Below are 13,068 nucleotides of genomic sequence, written 5' to 3'. Positions count from 1 at the left end.
AAAATTAAATTGAAGCCAGACGATGAAAGGAGCGCATGTGAAAACGCAACAACGTAACGTTGGCAGCTGAAAGCTCTCATGCAAATAGGACTTTTCGTAACAATGGGCTTTCAAGTAGCAATTGCGTCATTACAAGAGAAAAAGAAAAAGCGCCAGATGGGAAACAAACAGAATGTGTTTGACATTCATACATGTATTAAGCGCTATATTTATAATGTATAATTATTTTTTTCCATTTATTAAAATATCATTAATTTCATTTGCAATTTAAGTATTTTTGATTTTATTTTTAGTGCAAAATTTAATATATAAATGAAACGTTATGATATTTAATCCTTTTGTTATAAATTATTTCATTAATTATCAAATTTTCATAAATATATCAAAAATATTTCAAGAAAAAAAATATTTCCATACAATAACAATAATAATCCAACAAACAAAAATCAACTGCTATAAAGGGTTAATCATACATCTTTCTGCCCTAAATTTGTTACTAGTTTAATTTTAGAATTGTTGAAATCATTGAGAATAAAGCTAATTGGTATATAACAGTATATTGAAAGTGATTATCGCGTTTATCAGAAAAAAACCTTACTTACGTAATAATATTACTGGATATATCTTGAAACAAGGTTCCATACTTCGTTTTTTTTTATACATCAGCACTGCATATTTTACGAAGTTCCTTTTTTAGTGGATTTGGAATGTTGTTGTATTCCTTGTATATATGAAGCATGATGCCTGTATTAAATCGCTTTAATAACCTCTAAATTCCAAGAAAAAGATATCGAAACTTTTTGGAAAATAATACATGCATTGAGTAGGGACTGATGAAAGAGATACCGAAACGCTTTTTTGTAATGTTGTTTTCAAGTGGTCTTGTAATAAGAAATGTTTAGTTCAGCGCTGTCAACGTCGCCATCGTGGTATTGTAGTCACATATTAACTGAGGTTTTATAAATTCGTCACCTTTCCTTGATTTTACTATCTAGGGTTGTGCTCAATGTACAAATTGTTTTCTTTGCCTGGCATTTTAGGGTCATGATAAGCTCTGATTTCTCACTTGTATACTTTGAAAAGTTGAAGGCAGATCCTTTCTATACACTCAAAGAGTTTCATAAATGTCTGTTTCATGTTGTATCAAATAATCATCAACTTGGTGAGACGTGTAAAAATTGTCCGCAGTTACACAATAGCATTTTTTCAAGAAAGTTTCTATTAGATGTAACAACATTTTAATAGACATAGGATACTGGCCATACTTATCCATGAATAACGTACGATTTCTACTTTACCTCTGACTAGAAGGTTTTCAATATAATTTTATTCGAGTTTGATGTTTAAATTGACTGAATTTTAATTTCGTTTTCTTTTATAATCTTAATTTATAATATTTTATGTTAATGTTAGAATTGTGTGGATCGAATCGAAAAACATATTTGTGTTAATATAAAGTCATTTCATTAAATGAATATTGGTAGTACAATTAACTGTTACGTTGGTTTTTATAATTGGAAGATCGATAAACTCCTGAATTTTAATGTTTTCAGCATTTCGATTTTTTTTTACCCGAAAAGCAAATCCGGTGATTTGATTATGCACGATGGACTAATTTGCAGGGCAAAATAAAAATAGAAACGAAAGCAACAACAGCAAATTTAAAAAAAAACTGGATGTACTGTGATGAGGATTTGCGTGTGAATTTCGGTTGGTCCGAGCGCGTGTGCTTTGTAGTTTTGTTTTTGGAGCTCTCTCTTGTGCTTTGTATGTTTTGTGTGTTGTTCACGCCAATAATTTGGAGCTTCCCCGACAAATGCAGGCGCGCAAACATTATTTGGAAAAGGTCCACCGACGATGATTGATGATCATCACAGTAAAATGAATCAGCATCATCGCTCTCACATAATCACGAATAACGTTAACGAAGTTCACCTGCAAAACCACCAAGGAAAAACTTGAAGTTCTCAACGTAAAATTGATCCATCTGGTATGTGTGTGTGTATGTATTCTTGCATCCTTCGTGCTTTTTGTTGCATTGTCGTCGAAACGGAAGGAATGCATGAAACGAATTCATCAACTATGCAAACGCGACGACATGCCGTAATGCCATTCCGGAGCAAAACAATTTTCCTGCTTTCAAATTCATATTATTTTCTCTAGCAGCAATACTTCTATATCCTCATTACTTCCATCCAATGTATGAAAAAAAAAATACATCGTAACGCGACTGATCAATACCTATGTAAATTACCACCATTTACCTTCCTTACATATCGATTAAACACTTTTAATGTTAACAGTTCCAATCACCTTATAACTGCATTCCATCATATTGGTTATGACTAATTGCAAATCAATTGAGGCTGCAATATTTAACGTTTCTTATGTCCTCGGCGATGCAATTTTCTACATCCACAACTACTTGCAATTCATTCAACAACAAAAATGATGCCTAATTTTACGAAATTACACCTCAATAAACTTCCAGTTATTAAATCCTAACAAGTATACAAATAAGCTTCATAACATCTGACTTTAATAACTAAACTTATATTTTGATTTAATCATTTTAGTTATATTTTCACTATAAATTACTTTATTCCTTCAATAAAAACATAAAACATAATTTAAATAAAAGTAAAAAGTAGTATGTATATAATCAAAATACTAATAAAATGACTTTTTACTTCTATCATTTTCTGTTTCAAATAAACTTATGATTACTTCTATAACTGAAATGATACTTGAATCCAATTCAATTTAATTTCGATTTTCAATATTAGTTACATTTTTACTAAAAACGAAAGAACAATTTCTAATATCTACTCCAAATCATTTTAAGAATGAACAAAATAGAGTATTGGTGGTCGTCAGTTTCAGAATCGTAGTTTAGGAAATTAGCGTTTCTTGGAGCTATCAAAGCCATGAGATTATCAAACTTAGGTGCGCGATATCTCGAGTCGAGTGTTAGTTACGACTAAGTTCACTATATAGTAATCTGTTAATATAACTCGACTAATCGCTGTACCCAGGGAAATTGAATTATTTAAAGGCGCTATTGACTATGTGAGTGTCGCCGCAAAGGTTTAAACTTATTACATAATCAATACCGAGTTTCCTTGAAACAGCGAGCGTCTTTTGTTTTCATAGCCTTGCTACACGAAAACATCTTATTTAAAAAAACAAAATATAAGCACAATTTTTGTATAATTCATTTTTTTATCTAGCACTATACTTTATGAGTTTTAATATTTGAATGGTAGATAGAATAAGTTAGGACCTGGAAGAGAAGCGCTATTGCTCAGGCGCATTCTTAGATGTATCTCAGATGTCGGACAAAGTGTGGCACACGGGATTGCACTATAAATTAAAGAAGAATAATAAATTCATATTTGACAGGAAGATTATTTCAAGTGAAAATGTTCGATACAGTGATGAATTTGTATCCAATTATATCAGGTGTACCGCAAGGTAGCGTGTTAGTACTCATTCTCTATATACCAGCGGTTTCCAACCTGGAATTTTTATACCATAATGTCTTGAAATAAATAAAACGTATCTATATTATTTAATCTATTAAAACAATAAAAGGTAAGGGAGGCGCGGAAAAAAAAAATCGGGAAGGCGTAGTGCCGATGATGCACTGCAATAGGGTGCATGTGCAGGGTGAAATTAGTGCATGTCACCTTCGCCATAATAAAGGACCCTTGCCCACCAGAGACTTTTAACAGAAAAATAATACCGGCGGCTAATGAAGTTAAATATCTGGGTATGCATCTAGCTCAGCGGTCGGGGAACCGGGGTAAATTACCCAAAATGGGGTAAAAATGAAAATTTTTTGGGTAATAGGGAAATTTTTCTAATTTCATCTTACCAAACTCAGAGAGCGGATCTCTGACTACTTTTCAGATCTTGATGTACAAACTGTGAATTGGGTTGTAGATTCTTTTACATGTGAAATTACTAACATACCAGCAGAACCTCCAGGTTTGGCAGAGGCAATTCTTGAACTTCCATCCAATACTGTATNNTGTGAACAAGGCTTTTCCACTCTAATGAACATAAAAACGAAAAACAGAAATCGATTAAACGCCGAAGACTGTATTCAAATTGCACTTTCATCAAAAAGTCCCAATTTTAAAGTAATTATATCAAACATGAAGCAATATCATTTTTCCAAAACCTGAAGGAGGAAAGATTTCAATTAATTGTTGTTTGTTCCAATTTAAGAATTTAATTTTGTTTGTCTATTACTATTTGTTACTATTATGTAACTCTTTTTTTATAAATATGTAAATGTAAATTAATTCAATAAATAATGTTTATTTTAAATTTACATTGATTGTTTTCTATTCAGAATGGGGGGGGAGTAATATCGACTTACGCAATAATATTTTGGGGTAATGGTTAAAAAAGTTCCCCGACCGCTGATCTAGCTAGAAGATTGACCAGGAAAGATCACATCCAAGCAAAAAGAGAACATCTCGAAATTAAGTTCAGGAAACTCTACTGGCTATTCCGGAAAGACTCGCCAATTTCACAAGAAAGTAAGCTGACATGTGTGCATCTTTAATTGCACAATCAAAAAATCACCATTTACTTTTATTTGAAGTATTATACAAATAAACATGACTATTTAGCTAAATGTTGAGTAATTTATCAATTATATTGAAATAAAATACATTTTAACATGTTTACACTTAAACTTGCTAGAATTAAGTGTACTCGGTCATTTAATTGAGACCATTAAGTTTTACGTTCATTAAACGCAGATGAAATCTTCGTGGAATGTTATTTGTTGTGCTCTTATGGGGAGAGGTTAATTACTTTCCGCAATGAGGTGTATCTCTAACGAGAATCTGAAGTAAGTCTCGTTTCTTTTCAAGTTTAGGTGGACATGCGAAACCGGGTCTGACCAAATCGAAGAAACTAAAGTACGAAGGAAATAAAAAAAGAAGAAAACATAAGAATGAGAAGAAAATAAAGAAACGTGAAACAAGGGACGTCGGCCCCCGACGACTATGCAAATGCGTCGCCGGAGTGAAAGAAATCCGATAATTAGACGACGAAATTTTAATTAAAAAATAATTAAAATACTTGTACCGGCAATGATAAATGCGTCCGCCGCGAAGGCGCTTAACGTTGTTCTTTATTGCTTTCAATTTCTGTTTTTCGTTCTCTCCGTCCTCCAGTCGATGGATGTGCGTGCTGCGGAAGAGGACGGAGAGGGTGGACCGAAGGAGTATTCATCTGCAATGCAAATGGGGACAACGCGAGAAAACAAACAAACGAAAAATCCTGTAGGACAAACAAACGCACTGCTTTTCTAAATCTTCCTCCGTGAAAAGCGACGATGATTATAACTGCGGTGGAATTGGGAATTTTCCGGAACTTTGCATTTTGCTGGATGTGTCCCATGGGTCGCATAGCAGTTTGAGAAATCCAATGAAATAAACTAAAATCAAAGTTCGTCCTGTGCATAACTTAAAATTACCTTACTTTTTCGAGCTTGAGCTTAATTCATTTACACTCTCTGAATTCAACAGGATGATATATTTAATACTACAAATCCTCATCTTCCAACTAAAATAGCAGACATTTTTCATTGTTGGAATGATTTAATAGAAAAGTGTAAAGACATTTATTTTTACAAAGAAATTTGAAAACAATTTATAAATAAACAATTAAAAAAAAATGTATATTTTATTTAATATATTCAATTTTTAAATTTTTCATATAATTGAACTTAAATTTGATTTCCAATATAGAATATTTTAGTTTAAATTGAAGCACAAACAACGACGATTTTCAATGTTTAACTGTTATAATTGCAGTATGAGAGCGACTTGAAGACCTGAGATTGATCGATGAACATTCCTGAATAACTCCCCCCGGGGAGTTTGACTTAATCCCGTCACCGGATTACGTCCTTAAGTTAATTTAAACGAGCCGCAAAACCGAAGCGAGCCAAAAAGGAGCGAAAACAAATTACAAACCACCCCCCTAACCCTCGTATATAAATATATGCGAAGGGGATTCGGAAAAGGAAGGAACATCAACGAAAAACGCGAGAGAAAGAGCGAAAAAGAAAAACAAACACCGTTGTATACTCACCGGATTACCTTAATGGATTTTTTTTCTGAAAACAGAAAGCAAATTAACATGGAATTAGCATGCAGAAACTGGATTCTTTTTTTGAAATTATTTTTCGCGACAATTCGGACCTCCACATGCATGCATTTAATATATCGTCCTGGTGCCGCAGTATTTCGCATCTCGTCCCTTTTTATCTTGTTTTATTTCCGCCCAGATGCCGGCCATTTCCGTAAAATCTTCTTTTCGCTTTTACCATTTATATACGAATAGAGATGTCACCCAATTCCATTGTGGCGGAGGCACTAAAAATAAATAAAACAGAGACCCCACCGAAAATAACGAAAGGAGCTAAAGAAAACGAATACACGTCTGTGGATTACATAAGGTGGAGATCAAATAAATGGACGTACGTGTACGGCGGTGCGACTCAATCATAACCCAAAGCAAAACGAGAAAAGGAATATGGTTTCTATGAATTTTTTGTTTTTTGTTTTTTTTTTGTGCGGATAATCGATTGCGTAAACGACCGCTGCTTTTTCTCTCCTTTCATCTTTGTTATTTCCACGGAAATACAGATAAATCTATGCATTATTCAGCTCCCCCTTTCCATTCTGCATATTCGATAAAACTTTGATGTTACTGTTAGAATAATATTTCAAATGTAAAGTAATATGAAGCAGAAACTCAATTTATAGGAAAATCATCTTGAAATAAGACTATTGATGTTTTATTTCCAGTTGCTACATTTTACAGTTCAACGGTTGTTATTGGATATTTCTAAATTATTTTTAACATCAAAATGCGATATATTGTTAGCATCTCAATATTCACAAAATTTTGATCATAATAATATTAAAAACATTTATTGTATCATAAAATCATATAAATAATTACAAACCTTTGTTTTTCTACCCTTAATATCTACTCTTAATTGATACATTCTTATATAATAATTATTATTTATTAAAATAATTGTTCTATATTATTTTTATTTTCTATAAAATTATCAAAATTTTATATATTTAAAATATTCTTATTAAAATAATTATTACATATTATTTTTGAATAAGTTTTTTTTTTGTTAAAATTAATCCGAATATTCAGAATGTATTTTTTTATCTAAATTTTAAAGAAAAATACAATTTTTGAAATAATGAAATATTTCATTTATGCAAGGGTTACTTACAATATTTGCATAGTAGAGTATTAAAATGCAAATACTGAAGTAATTTTGAACTTCAATTATTCAAGTATGTATATTAGATCCAAATCAAAATTAAATTATTAGTAGGACATTTTGTAAGAATTAAAAAAAAAAACTTAGGTTCTTGCATAGAGGAATAACAATTTGAATATGTACAAGAAAATCAAATTTTGTGCGTATAATTTAGAAAAAATATAGTAAGTTTTCATATTGTCCAATAACAATTTAAATTTCTACCACAAAATCTTTAGTTGAAATGTTATGCTGTGATTTAAAAAAAAATGTATTTGTAATGACGAATAATAACTTAAATGTGTATCACAATATCCAGATAACACTATACTTTACTGAGCGGCTAGTACAAATATTTTCGAAATTATTGCGTTCAAAGTATAAAAAAAAATAATCAGTTTTGAATTAAAACAGTATTTTGAAAGAATGTTAATTATAAGTGTAACTGAGGGTGAAATTGGTGTATTTTAGCTATAAATAGATCTGAAGGTTAGAAAAGCTGACACGGTGGATGCGCCGGGACAAATGAGCCCAAGATTGCGGTAATTGCGTTCGACGTCCACAACCATGAAAAAGGCAGTGTGTGCAGAGTTTGCCGCACGTGCACACCTATGCAGACATACACTTAAGTAAATAGGTATAGGTTGAACGTCAGGTCTTTAGAGAATAATGTTCGGTAACGAAGTTACGAGACCGGAATATCAGCTCCATCCATAGCTGAGAGCAGTATTGGTATACGTACACATGCCAGAAATACTGCAGTGCGCTTTTTTGCCGCCACCGCCGTTTCCGTTTTCATAACATGCTTTTAACCCCAACACCAAACCCATTTTAGTTTGCACCTATCGATGTAGCTTTATCCTCCGATGGATTCGGTTCTCTAGCCACATTGGCATACGAATTTCATGAATATTTCTCTTATGAACTGGACAGGACTGGCTCTGAATGCAGTCGATATTTATTTGAATATTAACGAACAACTTCGATGGTAAATATTGATTGAACAGGGAGAGATGAACCCGCGTCAAAAACGAGGGATACCAGAGAAGGGCCGATGAATGTTTCATTGCCTCGAAAATGGCAACTGATTGCCTTCTAAATTTTTTATTGCCCTTCTGTCTAACGTTTTAGTGGCAAGGGACTGCGCCCTTCGAAATCATCCACTGCTCTTCAACAATTCCCTATCATTACTCGCTTGTCATCTAAGAAACTCCGTTAAATATAACATTAGTATTTAATTAATATAAATATATTATTGATTAAAAAAAAAATAAAAAAATATTAGCCTATTTTATAAAAATCATCACTACTATTGTTTGTTTCTGATTGTTTGTGATTCCACTACTTGCGTGGCGTCTGATAGACTCTGCTAAGAATATTTTGCTGTTAATCCTTCAACGCAATACTCTAAAATGTCGTGATGTGCTTATTAATACAGACATTATATATAAGGTACAAAGGTCCAATTTTAAAAGAAATTGTTGGTTTGTATTTAAGGGTTAAGCCTATACCTCAAAATACTAAAATTACCCGACGCATACAAATTTAAATTGAATCCAACGTAGTTAATTACTATACACTATAATTAAAAACATAATTAACATTCTTTTAGTAATTATAATAATTTCACTTACTTATTAATTACAATAAACCTACTTTGTACAGTTTCATTATTTTACAATATTTCGTGCTTTAATGAGTTAAAATTACTAGCAATAATGAATTGTGCAGAATTATGAGAGAGTAACATTTAACATCATTATTTTTTTATACAGTTTAGGTGTTTTTTTTTTTAATTTCATCTATGTTTATTTAGTATGTAAAGTTAATTGAGTATATTATTAAAATTAGTAAATTTAATTAAATGTATGCACATACATGTGATTTTATTTCTTTTTAATAAGTATATTAATACAGACTTAAAACAGATTTGAATTTTTATAGTTTTTGCGAAACTTCTATTTATTATTATGTTGTGGTATGACACCTCTGCAGAACTAAGATCTTTGACAGCTCGAAAGATTCGAAGTGTGCACCACTACAGTGGACTTATAACAATTGTACATAAGTGTAGTGTTCTCTTGTAAATAATAGGGCAGCTATATCCGCCCCACGGATAAATAATGGTGTTAAAGGGTTAAAATATGTGTCTAAAGTTGATTGCCTGTATTTTTTTTCTGATTCATTTAACAATTTCCTATACGAATTTATTGCATATAACAATAAATAACTTTTCTTTCCAAATAAGGATATTTTTTTACTACAAAACCGTTTTCAACAGAGGCTGTATATATTTATGTTAAAATGATATCAAAGTTATTTATTCACGTAATCAATACTTGTTTGTTTATTTATTTATATTATATAAGTTCAGTGAAACGCAAATGGTATATTTTGTCGTATACAAACAATTTGATAGACGACGATAAATCACTGTCAATGAAAATATTCATTATTGAATAATAATTGTCCAAATATTTGTTTCAGTTATCTTCTTCAAATCATTCATTCACGTAATTTAAAATAGAAAAATTGAATAACAAAATTAAGTTAGCTATGAATACTTAATAAATGGAGTTAGATGTGGATTTAATTACACAGACTTAAAAGTATGAAGTACATTTTTTGTAAATCATTGAACGTATTTTTATTATGGACTTTTACTATAGATTTTTACCGCTTCCGTTTCCGAGAATTTACTACCAGAATGGTTTACGATCACCCTTGTTTTTTTTTTGTATTTTTCATTTCCTTTTGTTTACCTTTCATTCCAGCCATACAAGCCGATATCGTTATAAGTGCTTCAACGTTTTCTTTTGCCAACCGGTGGAACAGAGACAAAAGACAAAACGATGCGGTTATATTTTCTGCTTTTCTGCTGAACTCGATCTCTATCTCTTCCAATCGATCTTTATTCTTCCGGATGCAGCAGAAGCAGGAGTTTCACTTACGGTCAGACAAATCGATTTAAGAGACACCGCGGATGTAAACAGGACGACTTTGTTGTTAACACACACTATTATCTGTCCGCGTCAATAACATTTTTGTCATGACAAATCGTCTAGACAGTTTAAAACTGTTATTATTGTTTTAACAGACACTCGTTTATTCTATTATTATACACACAGACTGTAATATCAAAATACTATTGATCCTATATAAATCATTTTATTTGAGAAATTAGTTTCTGGTTCAAATCCAGCCATGCCCTTGTGATCTCGTTCATCATGAATGAACAGTCACATGAATGAAGTTCACTAATTGAAGTTTTATTATGTTAAGTATTGCAGCAGATACACAGAGAAAAATACTGGTGGTATTGCAGCACATCAATGTACCAATGACGATTTCCAAGCAACAAATTTGTAAAAAGAACTACTAACTATCATTGGGAAAGTTTACCAAAAACAAAACAAATGTAAATCGCCATAAGATTTACTTATTTTTAGATTCAATTAGTTTAATGAACATTGATAATGAAACCTTAAGATGTAGACTTGTTAAGCTGATTTCAAGATTTACTGTTTAATTTTGGTATTTCTATTTGGAAATCTTCATGATGTTCTTTAAATCTTTACATAATTGTATTTAAAAACAAAACTTTGTTAAAAATGAGAATTGTTGTATTATTTTGCAATTACATTAACATTTGTTTTTCAAAACTTGAATAGAAAATCGTAATTTCTTGTGATATTTCTTGTATTCAGTTTGTTTGTATCCGATGAATGGTTTGGATATGCATTGAATATGGCATACTAGTATACAACAATTGCAAGTGACAAGCAAATGCAGATTAATTTCGTGCGATTATTTCGCGGTTTCCGCAAATGGGATCCAAGCAAGATCTGCGGCTGGATTCTATCCTCGTGGCAGGTCATACGAATAGTCTGTCATTGTGCAATTGAAGGGTCAATAAACAACTTTCCTCCAGATTTGCATATTATCGTAGCTCGTTTCCATTCCAAGAAAATAACAAAAAGAAACTGCAAAAGCACATCTAAAATCGACGTGATTTATGACACGAACGGTTCCGTTCCGATTTTATCGACTTACATTCGTTGCCATTATTAATTGTTGAACTGTTTGACCATTCATGGAATAATTCGTAACCAAATTCAAATGTACACATTTTGATTCAGATTAGATACGTTTACATAGTTTTTGTAAGTTATTCAAAGCTACTGCACGTTTATATTAACAGACATTTCCATTTCATGATAACATTATTAACATGATTTATTTCAGTAGTTTTTGTATACATATCTGTTGAAACTATCGATTTCCATACCTAATCATTAATTTAAAAAAAAAAATTTTCTTTATACAACTTTGAATTTTTCAACAATTCAAAACTGCTGCACGTTTCTATGTCAGATATTTATTTTCCACAGTAACATTATTAACATGATTTATTTTTTATGCAAACTCTCCTAACTCTTTATACAATACAATATTAGAATGCAACAAATTATATTATGATACATTTGCATAAATTTGCATGTAATTATTCAACTTATATTAAAAAACACATCTTAATACAAATTGAGTTTAAATACACGTCTGATAGTGGAAATCACATACTTAATTAATAAAATTAATTATTTACTATTTGATTACTGAAATCTTCACAATAATCCATTCAATACTTGAGAATTATTCAAAACCAATAATAAATCAAATTTATGTTTTACGTATACTTTCTGATAAAAATTATTATTATTATAAACCAATAAAAAAACAAAACATTCATAATATTTCTTTAAATTTGAAAAAAAACAAAATTTAAAATTATTGAGACTCCTACATGAGGGCTTGTTCTATATCCCGGTAGTAGAGAGCATTTCACCGTCTCCTATATCTGTGCCTTGCTTCAGGTGTCAACAATTCACTCACGCAACGGACGCATGTCCGAACAAGGTGTATGGCATGCAACTCGGTGGATTATGCTGCATGGTCTTCCAAATGTCCGAAGAGGCCAACAAAACCCATACCGGGTATACCTAACATCAAAGTAAGACCATTTAATAAAAGGACGTGTGATCTATCTAAAGACCTTCAGGACAACAGAATTCATAGGCCAATAACAATACATGACCACATAGTTACAACCTATATCAGTGGTCAATGAATTTTTTTTGGGTAATAGGGAAATTTTTCTAATTTCATCTTACCAAACTCAGAGAGCGGTTCTCTGACTACTTTCAGATCTTGATGTACAAATTGTGAATTGGGTTGTAGATCCTTTTAAATGTGAAATTACTAACATACCAGAAGAACCTCCAGGTTTGGCAGAGGCAATTCTTGAACTTCCATCCAATACTGTATTCAATTGGAGACCAAAGCAAATCTGTCGTCTTTTTGGTTGTCAAAGGCTGCAAAGGCTTTCAAAATTGCAGATGAGAAGGTGGTAAAAAAAATTGCTGCCATTTGCAACACCTACTTTTGTGAACAAGGCTTTTCCACTCTAATGAACATAAAAACGAAAAACAGAAATCGATTAAACGCCGAAGACTGTATTCAAATTACTCTTACATCAAAAAGTAACAATTTTGAAGTAATTATATCAAACATGAAGCAACTTCATTTTTCCAAAACCTGAAGGGGGAAAGTTTTCAAGTAATTTTTGTTTGTTCCAATTTAAGAATTTTATTTCTATTACTATTTGTTACTATTTTTATGTAACATTTTTTTATAAATATGTAAATGCAAATTAATTCAATAAATAATGTTTATTTAAAATTTACATTGATTGT

General features: G+C 31.3%; 1 protein-coding gene across 5 annotated transcripts in view; it reads left to right on the top strand.

The window, feature by feature from the left end:
* LOC108566332 (ADAMTS-like protein 1) overlaps positions 1–13,068 on the top strand; it is a 147,983-nt gene that overhangs the window by 54,776 nt on the left and 80,139 nt on the right. The gene's annotated exons all lie outside the window — the stretch shown is intronic.

Source organism: Nicrophorus vespilloides, unplaced genomic scaffold (assembly GCF_001412225.1).
Source record: "Nicrophorus vespilloides isolate i.1.1-1 unplaced genomic scaffold, Nicve_v1.0, whole genome shotgun sequence".
Taxonomy (NCBI): Eukaryota; Metazoa; Arthropoda; class Insecta; order Coleoptera; family Silphidae; genus Nicrophorus; species Nicrophorus vespilloides.
Note: the sequence above shows the minus strand (reverse complement) of the source record. Positions and strands in the feature narration are given on the sequence as shown.